This window comes from Schistocerca nitens, chromosome 9 (assembly GCF_023898315.1).
Source record: "Schistocerca nitens isolate TAMUIC-IGC-003100 chromosome 9, iqSchNite1.1, whole genome shotgun sequence".
In the NCBI taxonomy this organism is placed as follows: domain Eukaryota; kingdom Metazoa; phylum Arthropoda; class Insecta; order Orthoptera; family Acrididae; genus Schistocerca; species Schistocerca nitens.
The window spans coordinates 494388960-494407044 of record NC_064622.1 but is presented as its reverse complement, the minus strand read 5'-3'; the positions used below and the strand labels follow the sequence as shown (position 1 = coordinate 494407044).

General features: G+C 41.6%; 1 protein-coding gene across 2 annotated transcripts in view; it reads right to left on the bottom strand.

Moving 5' to 3' along the window:
- Window positions 1-12788: 12788 nt before the first annotated feature.
- Window positions 12789-18085, bottom strand: part of LOC126203860 (splicing factor, arginine/serine-rich 19-like) — a 134928-nt gene continuing 129631 nt past the window's right edge. For both annotated transcript variants that reach the window (XM_049938235.1, XM_049938236.1), the window contains exon 11: window positions 12789-13217. The gene's annotated coding sequence lies outside the window, so the exon portion shown is untranslated. The remainder of the gene's footprint in view (window positions 13218-18085) is intronic.

The following is an 18085-nucleotide window of genomic DNA, read 5'->3' as shown; positions in this document are numbered from 1 at the left end:
CTACCCGGTCATCACAACTGGAGAAATGTTTGCCGAAGGTCACCAGGGAGGAGCAAAGCCTTCAGTTAGCCTTTGAAAGCTCCCATTTGGGTGGCCATGTAGAGTGGAGGTAGGAGTCAGCAATCTGATGGCCACTCCAGTACGTGTCGGAGACAGCAGATCACTCAAGATGATTGGCAAGCTGGACAGTGCAGAAGGAAAGGTCTAAATGGTGTGAGTGGAGTCTGTGATTGAGAAGGTCAGCCAAGAGGGCACCTCTCTGACCAGTTCTGGGCAAGTCCCACAGTGTATGGTGCACATTAAAGCCACTGAGCGGCAGAATGGGCTGAGAGAGTTGACTAATAAACTGGAGGAAGTCTGTCCTGGTGACAACGAATGATGGAGGGATGTTAATGGTACAAAGGGAAAAGGTCAAGTGAGGATGGAAAGTATGGACTGCAACAGCTTGGAGCCAGGTAGTCAGGGAGATGGGTCAACTATGAACATCATCCCAGATGAGTAGCATGACTCCCCTGTGAGATGAAATGCTGTCCTCAGGGGAAGATCGAAGTGGACCAGGAAGAAATGAGATATCTCAAAGCAGTCATGAGGACGCAATTTTGTTTCCTGGAGGCTGAGTACAAGCAGACGCTGTGATTCTAACAGCAGTCATATGTCCTCTTTGTTGGATTGAAGGCCATGAAGGTTCCATCATTGGAGGAGAGTCATGATGAGGAAAGGGGAGGAGGGAAAGAATGAAGGGGTGTCACCTTGGCAGTTTCCAAGTGCCAGCCTTCGAAGACTCACTGCTACAGGGCACAGAGGGTGGAGAATCCTGCTCTATGAGATGTACAGAGGTGTTGGCATTCTCCTGGTGTCAATCTGCAGAGTCCAGGGGAGGGGGACGGGGAGGGGAGGGGGGGGGGGAAGTTGGTGGTGCACACTGGTGACACGGAGGTTGGCCGGGCAAGAGTATCAAGTGGCGACACCATAGAAGAGGATCTCTGAGTTGACCAAGAAGAAGACCACTTGCCTTTGTTTGACTTCTTGGAGCCTTTCTGATTGGCAGAGAAAGACTCAGATGTTTGTTGGCTGGTGGGACATTGGAAGTCTTCACAGGAATGAGATGGGGACGCTACCATGACGCTGAGCGATTTAACAACTGCGGTGCTAAATCTGAGCTCACATGTCTGCATGGACACGTTCTTCACGGAGCGAGATGTAGCAAGAACAGTACTGTAGGTGCCAGATGGTAGAACACAGGGTTTCTGACTACCCAACAACTTGCAAGCGACCGGGTAAGGCACTTTTTCCTTTACCCGGATCTCCTGCACAGCCCGCTCATCTAGATACATGTGACAATCTCGGGAGGAGGCAGCATGGTTGCCATTGCAGCTGATACAGCGGGGAGGTGGAGGCAGACAACTGTTCTCATGAGCATCCCTACCACAGGTTACACATTTGGCTGGGTGTCAACAGGACTCTCAAGTGTGGCTGTAACAGTGGCACTGATAGCATCGCATCGGGTTTGGAATGTACGGTTGTACTGTGATAACTTCATATCCTGCTTTTTACCTTTGGTCAGATGAGAAAAATAGCATGTGTGGGCACTAAGGACACACCTACTTTTTTCATCACCCGATGGACTGTAATGACATCCTGATCAGAGGGGTACATTTGGATTTCTGCCTCAGTAGATCATCAAGCAGCCTAGGGTAAATAACACAGTGGGAAGAATTCAGCCTGCGCTGGGCCTCAACACAAACAGGATAGCTATGGAGGATCGAAGCTGCGAGTAATTGTGTTCTCTGAAAGCAAAGTGCCATTTAGGAAATGAGAGCAGGATTTCACAGGGCTCGCAAATGCATCAACACCTTTCTGAATGATAAACACATTTACCACAGCAAAGGACTGACCATCTTCAGTACGTGAAACCACAAGAGACCGTGGTGCAGCCAAGAGGTTGTTTGATCATTAACCTCATTCCATTTATGTTTGGTAGACACTGACAATGAAAAAGATGATTGTCTCATTGCAAGAAAATCCCCCAGGATCGCCAGCATCTCCAATGGCACGTTCCTTCCAACTTCCGACTGCCCCCCCCACCCCCCCTCCTCCTCCCTCAGAAGGGGGCTCATCCGCCTTAGGTGATTGTTCACACCTCAGGTCACATCTCCAAACTCCTGGCAGAGGGCCAATTGGCAATTTGGGAAGGTAGTAGCTCAGGCAGTCAGCCCTCCTTGGGCCCGGCCTTTAAAAGAGGGTTCATGTGAAACCTACCTGTCAACTCGGGGCTGGGAATTAGACATTACCCACTCACCTGTCACACGTCAGGTGCATGGGCTGGCCTTCAAGAGCTCACAGGGAGGAAGAAGAAAAAGAGGAACCTCAAACACCGAAGTGGAGGAAGGATAGGAGAAGGGGAATGGAAACAAGAAAGAAGGAATGTAAGACAGTGGAGAGACTGTTCTGATATTGGCGACTGCATATGCAGAACACATTTCCAACACCATCCCAGATATGTTGCCCAAGGGAGGGGAAAAAGAATAGCAAGAAGATAGGCATGCAGCACGGAAGGGAAAAGATGCTGCAAAGGCTGAGACCCTGTGGTAGCCGAGCACGAACCTGAGAAACAGTGGCACAAGCATCCTGGGGACAACAGTGCCTGTGGCTATACAGATACCATGACGGTGAACTGGATCGAAGAGCAGCAGAGTGGAAGGGGCAGTTGATCCATAAATTTAACAAATATAGACCAGATGAGACAGAACTAATGACCAATAAAGGCGGAGAAGGGTCGAATGATGTGTGCCTCAAGAGTTATGGACAAGGAAGCAAACAGCATTGAGTTTGCGAAAACAGTCGCTCTTCAGATAATATGTATAGGGCAACGAAATAAGTGTATTATCAAAAAAAGACCAAAGAACAGGACCTGGGGGACCACAGTCAGGTGTTGAGCATCAAGGTAGAGCTCCAGATCAGGAGGGACTGTAGTGTGGTGACAGAAATTCATCATCCTCGACTTATAGAGAGAGAATTGAAAACCACCTGAGAAGTCCATGTAGAAGCACACCGGATGGCACTCTGGAGCTGTCACTCCGCAGAGGCCACAAAGTGGGAAATAGCCCAAATACAGAAATCATCCACATACAGAGTAGGGGTGACCAACAGTCCAGTAGTCCATTAACAGCAATGAGTAAAAGAAGGACACTTACAATGGAGCCTTGTGGAATGCCATTCTCCTGGATCTGTGGAGAGCTGAAAATGATGGCAACCCAAACTCTGAATGATTGGTGGGACAGGAACAGGTGAATACAAATTGGGAGGGGTGCTCGTAGCCCCCACTAGTGTGGTCTAAATAGGAAGTGATGGCACCAAGCTGTGTCGTAGGCCTTATAAAGACTGAATAAAACTGCGGCACAATGGAGGCACTGACAAAAGGCTGCCGAACTGCGATTTCCAACTGAAGCAGATGACTGACTGGAGACTGTCCTCCTGAAAGCCATGCTGATGTGGAGATACTAGATCCCAAGATTTGAGGACCCAACTGAGTCGACAGACCACCATCCATTCAAGTATCTTGTAGGGGATATTGGTCAGGTTGACTGGCCGGTGACTATCATGGGACATTGTATCCTTGCCGGGCTAAAGGACAGGAACCACAATACTGTCTCTCCATTGAGAGGGGAAAATGCCTTGTTGCCAAATATGGTTAAACACCTGGAGAAGATATTGCTGTTATGGAGGATTGAGGTGTTGAAGCAATTGGTTATGGATGGGATCAGGGCAAGGGGCTGAATCATGGGAATATAAGAGGTTCAGAAGTTCCCATTCAATAAAAGGTTCATTGAAGAGTCTACCTGACAAGGAGTCAAACTTAAGTGGGAAGTTTCAGTCCACTGTTTCTGGAGGAGGAGGAGGAGGAGGAGGAGGAGGAGGGCAGCTCGATAGGACGCTGATGCTGATGCCATCACAAATAGGGTCACGGGGTGTTCCACAAGAATTGATGGATCTGTACAAAGGGCACCTGGCAGGGCAAGGCAGAATGGGAAAGATGCCACTGACAACCTTGGTGGGTGCGCAGTACGGCCCACACCCATGACGAAGGAGCAGAAGAACGTAGGGAGAAGACAAAGCGTTCCAAACATACCCGATTGCTCTGTTTCAATAAGTAACTGGTTTTGGCACAAAGACACTAAAGGTAATAAGACTGGCACAGGACGTGTGCCACTTTAGATGTTGCAAAGCACAACGATGATTACGGGTGATGGTGCCAATGGCTGTGCTCCATCATGTAACTGGCAGCCAGCAAATGGGGCCCATTGAGTGGCGAATGGCAATGCTGGCAGTGCAGATTATCTTATAAGACAGATCACGAATGATTATGTCAATACAACGGGACGAAGGAGGTGTAAACATGACTTGGGAGTTATATAGGGGCCAATCAGCACAATAGAAAGCCCAGTGGGGCAATCTGGCCATCAAAAGAATGAGAGTGTCAACAGGAATTGGTCACTATCACAGAGGTCACCGTGTAGCAACCATTGTAAGAAAGGAAGAAGGGGAGGCAAAGTACGCGAAAAATCAGTTCCAAAGAAGGTGCCACATGTGGCATAAAAACCAGTAAGTGAACCATCGTTAAGAAGGCACAGGTCATGGCATGCAAGAAATTGGTCAATGAAGAGTCCCAGACTACACAAAATACCACAGCCCCAAAAAGGGTGATGGGCATTAAAATCACCAAGGTGAAGGAAAGGTGGGGGTAGTTGCTGAAGGAGGGCAGTTAGGGCAGAAGGTGTAGGTGACGCATCACGAGAAAGATAAAGATTGCAAACTGTGATCGCAAAGTTCAAGTGGACCCAGATGGCAGCTTCTTCCGATGTAATATAAAGGGGGATCCCTGAACTAACAACAACCATACAGATCAACACACAAATGCCACTGGAAGCCTTCAAAGGGCCAACCTGGTTCTGACAAAATATGGAACCCACAAAAGATCAGTGAGTGAGCATCAGTGAAATGAGATTCCTGGAGAACTACACAAGCTGCCCAGTAAAAGGAAGTAAGAAGGTGTCAGTAGGCTCCATTACAATTCCATTGGATAAGCATGGAAAGGGGATACAAATGGGAGGCGAATGGACTGGAGCCCAACCAACAAGAATGGGGTGACATTCATAAATAAGAGGTCAGACTCAGGTTGTGAGGGGGAGTTGACACCTCTGTGGGCAGGGAGGTGCCTTGTCCTGGGACTTACATTTGTTCTTCTTCTTCTTCTTCTCCTTCATAGATCAGGGAGGGCAGGGCATGGAGAGAGAGAGCAGGTTCTTGCAAGATCTGGAACTGAAAGACAGTGGCCTTGGGGCACACGTACTGTGTCTCCTGTGGCTGATTTTTGGGAGCAGGCATCTGGCCTGGGAGATGATGGGGCTCCCAGGAGGGAGCAACATCACCCGTGGACACTGAAGAAGGGGGACAGTTCTCCAGGCGGAGAGAGGGATTGGCAGAGGAAAGGGTGAAGGGTGAAGGAAATACAGGGGAAGGGGGGAGGAGAAGGGGCAGGACTGTGGTAAGGAGGGGGGGGGGGGGAAGACATAACAGAGGAAAAGTTAGAGGTCATCAAAACAGGCTGTGGTAAGGAGGATGGGGAAAGGACATAACAGAGGAAAAGTTAGAGATCATCAAAACAGACTGAAGTCCGTCATATTTCAGATGAATCTCAGTGTAGGACAAATGATCAAGGTACTTACCTGTGTATTCTGTTCCTTCTTATAGACCGGACAGTCTGGGTAGTGCGGAGAGGGATGATTGTGTCAAATACACACACAGGCTGCGGAACACAGGGGCTCCTCTCATTGAGTGGGTGTCCACATTCACTGCATAGAGGGCCCACAGTACAGTGCAAAGACATGCCCAAAACGCGAGCACTAAAAACACCTCTGGAGTAGCCAGACCTACGGCTTCACATCACAGAAATAACACATAACCTTGACCTTCTCTGGGAGAGTATCTTTCATAAATGCCAGAATATAGGCACTGGTATCAGTACAGTTATCCCGTGATTTTCCATGACCACTGCTGCCAGCAATCATGTACAGTGGCTACATTCATGCCAAGTTTTTCTGCTATACCGTGGAAGGAATGTCCAGCTTCTCATAGCACTATTGCATAAATATGACCAAACTCTGCAATGAGCTATTGACAATGGCATCTTCATCGTCTTAAAGCCATTCCTGATTAGAATCAACTCACTACATCCAACCTCAAAGGTAACAAAAGCTCACAACCGTTACAGCATGTATTCAAAGCAAGCCTGATTTGGATCCTCATAGTGGGGCTACTAGTGCGACTCTTACACAACTGCCGCAAAATCTGAACAGACGTCATCTTTCAGATGTAGAAACATGTCTACCAACTTTTGTTTATCTCACAGAACTCCTTCTTGGTGTTTGGGCTTGTTTTCCCGTCTCTCTCTCTCTCTCTCTCTCTCTCTCTCTCTCTCTCTCTCTCTCTGTGTGTGTGTGTGTGTGTGTGTGTGTGTGTGTGCGCACAAAATAATACTCTTCCACAAGAATGCTTTCAGAACTTATCTACATTATACATGAGAGCAACTATTCATGGACACATGAGTAACATTAGAACTTACATTAGCTGTTGGAGTCAAGTATTTCTTGCAATTTTGAGGCTATCAAAACAAGGTTAATAACAAGCAACAATACACAGAGTAGGGAATATTTTATTAGATTAATGTTTTCGCATATTTTTTCTCTACTGAAACAACACATCTTTTCTTAAATGTAATTATATGAATATAATAGAGGGAAACATTCACGTAGGAAAAATTTATCTATAAACAAAGATGATGTGTCTTACCAAATGAAAGTGCTGGCAGGTTGACAGACACACAAACAAACACAAACATACACACAAAATTCTAACTTTCGCAACCAACAGTTGCTTCGTCAGGAAAGAGGGAAGGAGAAGGAAAGATGAAAGGATGTGGGTTTTAAGGGAGAGGGTAAGGAGTCATTCCAATCCCGGGAGCGGAAAGACTTACCTTGGGGGGGGGGGGGGGGGGGGGTAAAGGACAGGTATACACTCACACACACAGACACAAGCAGACATTTGTAAAGACCTCCCCCAAGGTAAGTCTTTCCGCTCTCGGGATTGGAATGACTCCTTACCCTCTCCCTTAAAACCCACATCCTTTCATCTTTCCTTCTCCTTCCCTCTTTCCTGACGAAGCAACCGTTGGTTGCGAAAGCTAGAATTTTGTGTGTATGTTTGTTTGTGTTTGTTTGTGTGTCTGTCGACCTTAAATGTAATTAAGTACTTTTATTTTAATGACATTTGAGATCCTTTGAAAATAGGAGTAAAGCGATTTGACGCTTATAATGGCTTGCAGTAAAACTGTGTGTAAAATGATGGGGCTGCTATGTATAAAAATCAAGGCTGCACAGTCCGAGTTCCAGATCACATATCACATATTTGTGTGGAGGAACTGTTATTTTATACAATATGTGCCAATATTGTTAACATGGAGACGACTGAACAAGGAGCTTTACTTCATTAGGTGGCTGATGCTGCACTTGTGGTCTGCATAAAATATTGCACCTCACAAGTGCAACCAGAGAAAATGGTGAGGCACTGTTTCAACTCAGTCATTTGCAAACTATACAGTTATATGAAACGTATGTATGTGAAGTGGCAGTTGACCGCAAAATGTAACTTCGAAGATAGAGGATTTCAGTGCAAGGTTTGAAACCACTATATGAAGTAAAACACTGATGTCAACAATGACTTGACAGAAAAGGCTTGAGGAACAAAATTAACAAACATGATGAGAAACCATATAATCATAATGGGAACTGAGAGTCATACAAAATTATTATTAAGTAAAGGTCTTCTGAAATCAAAACTCAGTCAAATTAAGATGGAAATAAAGTACAACTAAAGACAAAATAATGTACATATGTATGTATAATGACAACATCCATACAAAGAAATTTGTTTACGGATGAATAAGTATTTAAAGTGAGGAGGAGCATATACACAACTGTGTTAAATAGCAAGTTTTCTATATTTATTTAATTGAATTGTATTTACAATTGAGTCTAGAATATGAGATATTTTTATTTTTTTTAGTTTATAATAATTTATATACATTTGCATGTGATCAAATACAGGAAATAGCTGCTCTTCAGCATCTTAAACACAACATTATATTATTCATAAATCATTAAAAATCTCAAACGTGTCATTAAATCACTAAACAAAGTACATAAATCTAAAGACATTCAGTAAACATTCTGACACAATAAAACTATCAAGTAATTTAATAAAATCAGACAGCCAACATCTATTGCTGCCACCTGTCCCTTTTTTTTTTTTTTTTGTAAAGAGATTCATTTCCGCAAATGCACAAACTGAAATATTTGTGCACATAACTAAACACAATGTCTATACACGAGGAAAAGGAAGTTGTTGGCACAATTTTTTAATGATCATGACATGTAACAACCACTGTTACTATAACTAAAATTGGTAGTTACAGAACGAAGTTGTAATCAACCCAAAAATTAATTCTGAAAATTAGTCTAATAAGAAAAAAACATGCTAATCCTTGATTCTTCAATAAATTTCAGTGCTGCTTGAAAGAGACTTCTAATTACATTCCCATCTTCACTGAATATGCACTAATTTTGTACCTAGTGTTAAAAAATGTATATAATTTATCAGAAAATAGTTTCCCATGTAACCAAATAAAGGCATTAATTTTAAACTTCAGTTATAAGACTATGTTCTCAAAACCTTAACAAGACAAATGTGCAATACTGATCAAATGTATAGGCAAGAAAACATTTCAAGCTAAAAATGTAAATCTCTGTACACAATAGGGCCACAACAATTACATGCAAATGAAAATAAAATTTCTTGTAGCATTATTGGATATGATCATGACGTCAACTTGCTCATGAAAAGAACATCTGATTTCTTACAATGTGACTGACAGTAATTATCGGCTCCACATTTCGCTTGGAACTGTATGAATATTTTCCTATTTTATTTTCTGATACAGTTCTGCCTATATTGTTAGTTTGAAAATACATGTCCAAGAAAAATCTTGAGAAGTGATACCTTTATCTTCCAGTAAAGCATTTAAACAAACCTCAAATACAAAAATTTTGTTATTATCAAGAATTATATGAAAGTATACATTAATAAATTGCTAAAACAGGCTTCACAGGCAATTCATGTATACATAAATACAAAACAAACATTTACAACAACTGCAACATAATAAAAGAGAAATTCAGCCTGAGATAAAACAGTTGCACTATTATGCAATATGTATTATTCCAAAGATAATAATCTAGGAAAATTCTCACAAAAAATCCTTGCATATGTAAATGAAGCAAATACTGAAAATGATACATGTAACTTGAGTAAATCAACGTATGAGGAGGAACATAGGGATGAGAAAAAAGAAAGGGGCATATATTTAATATAAAATACGCAGAAAAATGAACAAAAAACAACCAGAAAAACATGTTAAACAAAATTAACACTTTGCAAAGAAAAGTGACACAATGAGTAAGGAAATGTAGATGCATATACAGATCTAACTTTTACAAAGTACACAAACAAGTGGTGGTTATTTAAGCATTGACGCAAAAGATAATTGACACTGTGAAAAACATAACTGGAATGTAAAATGACCATAAATAACCTTACTACACATGCCATGCCTTTGCTCGCTACAAGTCTGAAATAATGCATTTTAGTTGATTCTAACAAATGTAAGATTACTGGAACCTAATTTCCTTTAATACTATCGTCCAGCAGATTGTAAAGGGAAAATTAACAGAATGAGCACATTTATAAGGCTGAGTTGACAGATAAAAAGATAAGATCTTTAAAAACAGAGTAAATTTTGTTACACCACTGTTCTTTTGTGCCTACGTCACATTTCCTTATTTGTTCCTTTAGCTAAGTATTTCTATCTCTGAAATACTAATATCTGCTATATATTCTGTGAGCTATTGCTGGTCAAAGCATTATCTCCTGAATGCAAGTAGATTTGCACATTGCCACAAAGACATAAACTAAAATATTGGGAAAGAATGAGAACATATGCAAAAAAAGTAATATAATGCACCTGATACATTAAAAAAGGTGAAAAGAATATTTTTATCTCCATCTTCTTGCTGAAGTGAGCCTTCTGGGCATATAAAAATACACAATGTGTCAGAAAGAGTGAAGTCCTTTAGAGTGCATGACACACTCTAGACAGTTAGAAAAGATAAATGAAATGCCAAATGGGATCATTGTACAACTGTTCAAAAGAAGATAAATAAAAGAACTGCAACTATAGTTAATGTTACTGAGGACTGCTCAGTGACAATAATGGTATTACCAAGAGGAATACAAACATACAAAAGGGGGTTGAGGAAAAGCAGCAGCTTGGCATAATTCTATGTGTTTGTCTCCACTATAAAGTAATTCACTGAAGTCGAAGAGCACATTGGGTCGTGCAGCTCACATTTTAGGGATAGAATGAGATAAGAAAGCCATATTGGAGCAAATTTGCGACACTCAAGATAACTAAAAAGTTAACAGTGTGTCATTTGTGAATATACATAATTCATTAGTATACTGTGCAAAGTGTGTTTCTTTTACACAGCAGTACAAAAAAAGACCTAGAAGAGACTAGCACGATATTTGGAACAGTTATAATTTATGTGCCAAACTACAAAATGTAAATTTTGTGCAAAAGACATGAAAAACATCTAACAACAATTACATCATACAGGACACAAAAAGTAAACTGAATTATGTACAATACTGTGTATACCTTTATATTTTGTCATTGGTGCCATTACTACCATGAATTACTTATGCTCTGACAAGTGGTACAGTAATCAATTATTTTATGAATAATAATGCAATAATGGTTTTCTTAACACACACTACCTCTACTATGAGTATTGTGTTTTTCTGGTCCATAAATATATATAAATATGAAGTGAAACCAATATGGTGAACTTGCAGGCTACCTGAAGAGTGTCCCCACAAGCCACTGTTTCTGCACATATTTCTTTCATTTTTAGTGTCACATATTACAGCATTATATTGTACAGTCCTTATCTGTGAGACATTCTGTTCATAAATCATTCAAAAATGCCTCAGACGAAGATTGTATAAAGTACGAGAGAGAGAGAGAGAGAGAGAGAGAGAGAGAGAGAGAGAGAGAGAGAGAGAGTACACAGAAATATGCTACAAATTACTGATTAACCACAAGTGAAACAATCTGGTTTCAGTGGAATTACAAGCAAAAGGTCAACTGAGTTGCCTTGTAGAATCACTGGAAAAGCAAGAGAGAACATGTTCAAATTCCTTAGTAGAATAACTTCTGCACAATAACCAATTGGTGAGAACATGAAGAATAGAGCACAGGACAAACTTATAAAGCAAATTAAGAATAATTCAAAAACTTCGGACAGTTAGTGTTTGCATGTACAATTTTGTTGGACATAAAAATGTTATTGCAGACAACTACTTTAACATTTAGTATTACAACAAGCTATTTTATGATTGTTGTTTGAAATCTTAGCTGAGAACATATGCTTGGATATTAAAATTGTTGAGAGTGAAAATTATCTTCAACTACCCTTTCTAGTTGTGCGATGGAATGATTACATCGACCTTGTACGGTAACTTGTAAAATGGAATAGTTTTGATGCAGAATAAGTCAGATACCCAAGGACCACCACTCTGTGCATAACTTTCTTTTCACAACCCGAATTGTCGCCAACAAAAACGTCCTTCAAGCCACAACTAGTGCAGTCATGAACCTTTTTATTCACTTGGCTTACAACTATAGCATTTCCCCTACTTCCCTCCAATCTTTCTTTAAACGGAAAAGTTTAAAACTCTTGAGACTTCAGGGGTTTTTATTAGTCTTTCCCTGTTCAACATTTGATTCTCTATGTTTTTCAAATTCTATGTTAAATAGAATAGATGATTTTTTTTTCTTACCTTTCACCTTGATTTCTAACTTTTTTACTTGCCTTCTCCACCACTCATATCTGTTTTTCTTTGTAGAGTGTTACATTATATTTCCCAATTTCCAATTCGCTTCCCAAAAAATTTTATTTCCAATGTTGCATTCCCAACCCTGAAGACATTACTATTTCAAAACCTTTAGTGTCAGTAGTACACTCAGTTTCCTCATTGCCTTTCACAAATCAAATACTCTGCTACATCACATCCTAGTACTGGAAGGTTCTCATGTGTGGACTTGAAATTTTACAAAAGTTTCTGATATTTTCTGTGTGGAACAAAATTACATTAGAAATCAGAATGAACCCTATAGCCTCAATTTATTAAGTTCTGTATCTTGTAACTGGGACACAGATGTGGTGAAACAAACAATGCTTGAAGATGGTTGTAGTCATTTATATCATACATATATACGTATATTCATCAGTGATCAATTGTCCCTCTTATGTATCAAAGTGAATCTATCACTTTCTAGATGACAGGGTGGGCTATAAGCTGACTAGTTATCCTTTTGTGAGGAACATCAATTACAGGAGACATTTTCACAGAATAATACAAGATAAACATTAACCATATATATATAGTTATCTGGAGTACTACACACACAAAATATTAATATACATATGTTGGCATGTGATGGAACTGGCAAGGCTGGGAATAGGGAGTGATCATTTTTACATAGTCTCTCATCTTTTGCAATTGCTGTTTGATAGGATTTTGTTTCCCATATTGTTCAGTTAAAGAGATCATAGAATGACACTGATTTTATCTTAAGTACACACAAATTAAGACTGACAGACAAGAGAAATATTACAGACACAAAGAATCTCCAGCCAAAGACAATATTAAAAATGTCCATAGTGGACAGCATACTGGATTTTAACATTTTCTTCTATGTAAATACTGATACATAATTTAGAGCAAGCAAATAGACAAGAGCTCAGCAATATTTGCAGGAATGACTCTACTAAAAAATTCTTTCCACGATTAGTCAGACACCAATATATAAATAAAAATCTACGATTTAGTATTCATTACACACTTCAGCTTTCGCTTTCAATACTGTACAGTGCACACAACCCTTATACAATTCCAGGAATCCTAAAACTATTTTCTACCAGCGAGTGCTGTACAGAAGGGCAGTATCCCATCCAAAGCAGCGCAAAACTGTCAGAAACCTGCAAAACAAAAAGTTTTGTAAATATTCATCTTGTAATAACCCAGTTCAGATTTGTTCAGTATCGTAAAACAAACCAGATTTAGCATTTAATAAAACACTTGAAAAAGAAAAATTCAGTGCAGCCTAAAACTACAGGTGGTGGACAAAAATATCGAAATATGCAAAAACACAACAAATTACCATTCCTAATAGGTGTAGGGAAACCGTTGGCATTCAAAACAGTTTCCACTCATCTTAAAATGGATACACACAGGTCCCATATAGTTCTCAATGGAATCTTATACCATTCATACTGCAAAATAGTGGCAAGTTCAGGATAGCGATCACACATCCTTCTTACCAAAGCACACCAACAAAGGCACAATAGCATTGAGATGCAGTGACTGTGATGGCCAGGAAGACGTGCCAATTCATATTTGTGGTCACAAAACCAGTCCTGCATGATGCGAGTTGTGTGAACAGGAGTCTGTCACATTGGAAAATTGCCACACCACTGGGGAACAAACACTGTAGCACAAAATGGATCTGATCAACCAAAGTTATCACATAATCCGCAGCAGTAATGCAATCTTGTAATGCAGCCATGGGGCCCATGGAATGCCATATATAGGGTGTTACAAAAAGGTACGGCCAAACTTTCAGGAAACATTCCTCACACACAAATAAAGAAAATATGTTATGTGGACATGTGTCCGGAAACGCTTAATTTCCATGTTAGAGCTCATTTTAGTTTTGTCAGTATGTACTGTACTTCCTCGATTTTCACAATCAATATGTGTGGGCTGATGAGAATCCGCACGCAATTGTGCAATCATGTCATCAACACAGATTTTTTGTGAACGTTTGGGCAGGCATTGTCGGTGATGTCTCGATTGGGCCCCATGTTCTTCCACCTACGCTCAATGGAGCACGTTATCACGATTTCATACGGGATACTCTACCTGTGCTGCTAGAACATGTGCCTTTACAAGTACTACACAACATGTGGTTCATGCACATTGGAGCTCCTGCACATTTCAGTCGAAGTGTTCGTACGCTTCTGAACAACAGATTCGGTGACCAACGGATTGGTAGAGGCGGACCAATTCCATGGCCTCCACGCTCTCCCGACCTCAACCCTCTTGACTTTCATTGATGGGCGCATTTGAGAGCTCTTGTCTACGCAACCCCGGTACCAAATGTAGAGACTCTTCGTGCTCGTATTGTGGACGGCTGTGATACAATATGCCATTCTCCAGGGCTGCATTAGCGCATCAGGGTTGGTTGGTTGGTTTTGGGGAAGGAGACCAGACAGCGTGGTCATCGGTCTCATCGTATTAGGGAAGGATTGGGAAGGAAGTCGGCCGTGCCCTTTCAGAGGAACCATCCCGGCATTTGCCTGGAGTGATTTAGGGAAATCACGGAAAACCTAAATCAGGATGGCCGGACGCGGGATTGGACCGTCATCCTCCCGAGCGCATCAGGGATTCCATGTGACGGAGGGTGGACACACGTATCCTCACTAACGGAGGACATTTTGAACATTTCCTGTAACAAAGTGTTTGAAGTCACGCTGGTACGATCTGTTGCTGTGTGTTTCCATTCCATGATTAATGTGATTTGAAGAGAAGTAATAAAATGAGCTCTAACATGGAAAGTAAGCGTTTCTGGACACATGTCCACATAACATATTTTCTTCCTTTGTGTGTGAGGCATGTTTCCTGAAAGTTTGGCTGTACCTTTTTGTAACACTCTGTATAACTGCCCTAATCATTACCGAATCCCACCATGTTTCGCTCTGGTGATGTAAACTGGGCCAGAAGTTGGAAACAGTGTCAAACAAGACTCATCTGACCTAATAATTTTCTTCCATTGCTCCATAGTCCAGATTTTATGGTTTCAGTATCACATTTTCCAGTTACAGATATCTGCATCTCTGATGAGTGGTTTTCGAATTCCAGCTCACCCTGCAATTCCCTGCTTCTGGAGGTCCCTTTGTGTTGATTTGGGCTGACCATTCGTGAGTGCAACATTCAGTTCTGCTGTGAATTTTGCAGCTGTCATTCTCTTTTTTTTGGTCACAATCCTCTTCTATGACTGTCTGTCAACCACTCAACACACACTGTCATCCATGTTGTGACTTAGCAGATATGGCCACTATACACGTACCACTAGTGACTTCACTTAGCTCTAACATAATGCACTCACAACTACACAGCACTCTGTTGTAATCACGACTGATACTTGCAACATACTGAGAACACTGCACAGGTGCCATTCATGGTAAAATACAACAGTGCAAACTGCAGGATTGGTTAATATCTGCATTTATGTTCGAGCACATATTTCTCGTGTTTTCACATATTTGTCCAACGAGTTATGACCAGGTTCCAAAACATCAATAAGATTAAAGTATAACGCCACTTTTATGTTCCCAGAATTAACATTTTTCCGCTGTTTACGACATTTTTTATCGGTCCCGTCAAATTTCCTATGCCCACAATGTTAATTTCCATCTGCTTTTGCATCAACATATTTATAATTTTCCCGTGATTTACACATTACGAAAAAATGTTTGTGGAGAAAAAATGATGCTGGCATGGTGTTGGCCATCCAGTAGTGTTTACAAAAATTATGTGGTTAAGTTTCTTGACACCAGGGCACTCTATGCAGCATATTTGAACTGGCAAATGTGTAGGAGATGGAACAATTTGTGCCGTTATCTCCTGCCTCTGCCAAGCTCTCCTTGGCGTGGTGGCTGATCGGAGTAATTAGGTTTGTTCGAATGAAGATATCGTGACCAATCGCAACTATTTCTGAACCGTCTCTACTGCGCAAATGCAGTTTTGTGATTGTTGTGATCATCGTGAAACCTTTGTCGAACCATATTTAGCGTGTTTTGACACCGTCATTCACTTTGCATTGCTCAAATGTTTTTAGTTTAAACACAGCACCGGTTACATATTTTATTCATGCTGAGCAAAATGTGTTTCGAGAAATTATTCTCGTTGTCAAGTGCAGTATTTACATATGTACTTTTTGTGATGACACACAAACAAACAATGTGAGAGATAGTTTGTGTATGTGTGTGGTTTCCTACATAATTAATGAGGCACAGTACCTGATAACCTCAAAAAGATGACGACAGTGCAAGAGATGTAGAATAACATGTATTCAAACACCAGACGAAATACTTATTTAAGATGTGAAACAAATACTAACAAAGAGATAGAGGGGCTGGCCAGTACTTACCTCAGCTCAGTACAGCCGATAGATACACATAAAACAGAACTGAAATTTTAAGATCCTAGCTTTCGGAACAAATGTTCCTTCATCGGGGAGGAGAGAGGGAAAAGAAAGGGAAGAAGGGAAAGGAGATTCAGTTACTCACAACCCAGGTTATGAAGCAACAGGGAAAGGAAAATAGGGAGGGTAGCAAGGATGGAGGCATGGTTGTCAGAGGGAAGCCAAAGATATTCTACTCTAAGTACTGTGCCAGCTTCAAACCAAAGAGGATGCATACAGAAGTAAAGAGATATATAGTATAAAGATAAACACAACTATGTAGGATGAAAAGATGCGTGAATAGCTAAAGAGGAAAGGGAAAGAGGAGAAGACTGAAGAGTGAATGGGAGTGAGGTTGTTTAACGTAAGTTCAGTCCAGGGGGATGGCGGGATGAAAGGATGTGTTGGAGTGCAAGTTCCCATCTCCGCAGTTCAGAGGGACTGGTGTTGGGTGGGAGAAGCCAAATGGCACGTACGGTGTAGCAGGTTCCTAGGTCCCTAGAATTATGCTGGAGGGCATGCTCCGCTACTGGGTATTGGGCATCTCCTAGGCGGACAGTTCGTCTGTGTCCGTTCATGCGCTCAGCCAGTTTAGTTGTTGTCATGCCGATGTAAAAGGCTGTGCAGTGCAGGCATGTCAGTTGATAAATGACATGTGTAGTTTCACACGTAGCCCTGCCTTGAATTGTGTATGTTTTGCCAGTAGCGGGGCTGGAGTAGGTGGTTGTGGGGGGATGCATGGGGCAGGTTTTGCAGCGGGGTCGGTTACAGGGGTAGGAACCGCTGGGTAGAGAAGGTAGTCTGGGAGTATTGTAGGGTTTAACAAGGATGTTACGGAGGTTAGGGGGGCGACGAAAGGCAACTCTGGGTGGTGTGGGGAGAATTTTGTCAAGGGATGATCTCATTTCAGGGGTTGACTTGAGAAAGTCATATCCCTGGCGGAGTAATTTGTTGATGTTTTCGAGGCCAGGATAATATTGGGTGACAAGGGGGATGCTTCTGTGTGGTCTGGGGGTAGGAACGTTGTTGTTGGACGGGGAGGAGTGTATTGCTCGGGAAATCTGTTTGTGGACAAGGTCTGCAGGATAGTTGCGGGAGAGGAAAGCACTGGTCAGGTTATTGGTGTAATTGTTGAGGGATTCGTCACTGGAGCAGATACGTTTGCCACGAATACCTAGGCTGTAGGGAAGGGAGCGTTTGATGTGGAAAGGATGGCAGCTATCAAAGTGAAGGTACTGTTGTTTGTTTGTGGGTTTGATATGGACAGAGGTGTGGATGTGAGCTTCAACAAGATGAAGGTCAACATCCAGGAAGGTGGCTTGGGTTTTGGAGAAGGACCAGGTGAAATTCAGATTCGAAAAGGAGTTGAGGTTATGGAGGAAATTAAGGAGTGTTTCTTCACCATGAGTCCAGACCACAAAGATGTCATCTATAAACCTATACCAGGCCAGGGGAAGCAGCTGTTGGGTCTTCAGGAAAGCCTCCTCCATGCGGCCCATGAAGAGGTTGGCATAGGACGGAGCCATCCTGGTTCCCATGGCCGTTCCCCTGATTTGTTTGTAGGTCTGGCCCTCAAAAGTGAAGTAATTATGGGTGAGGATG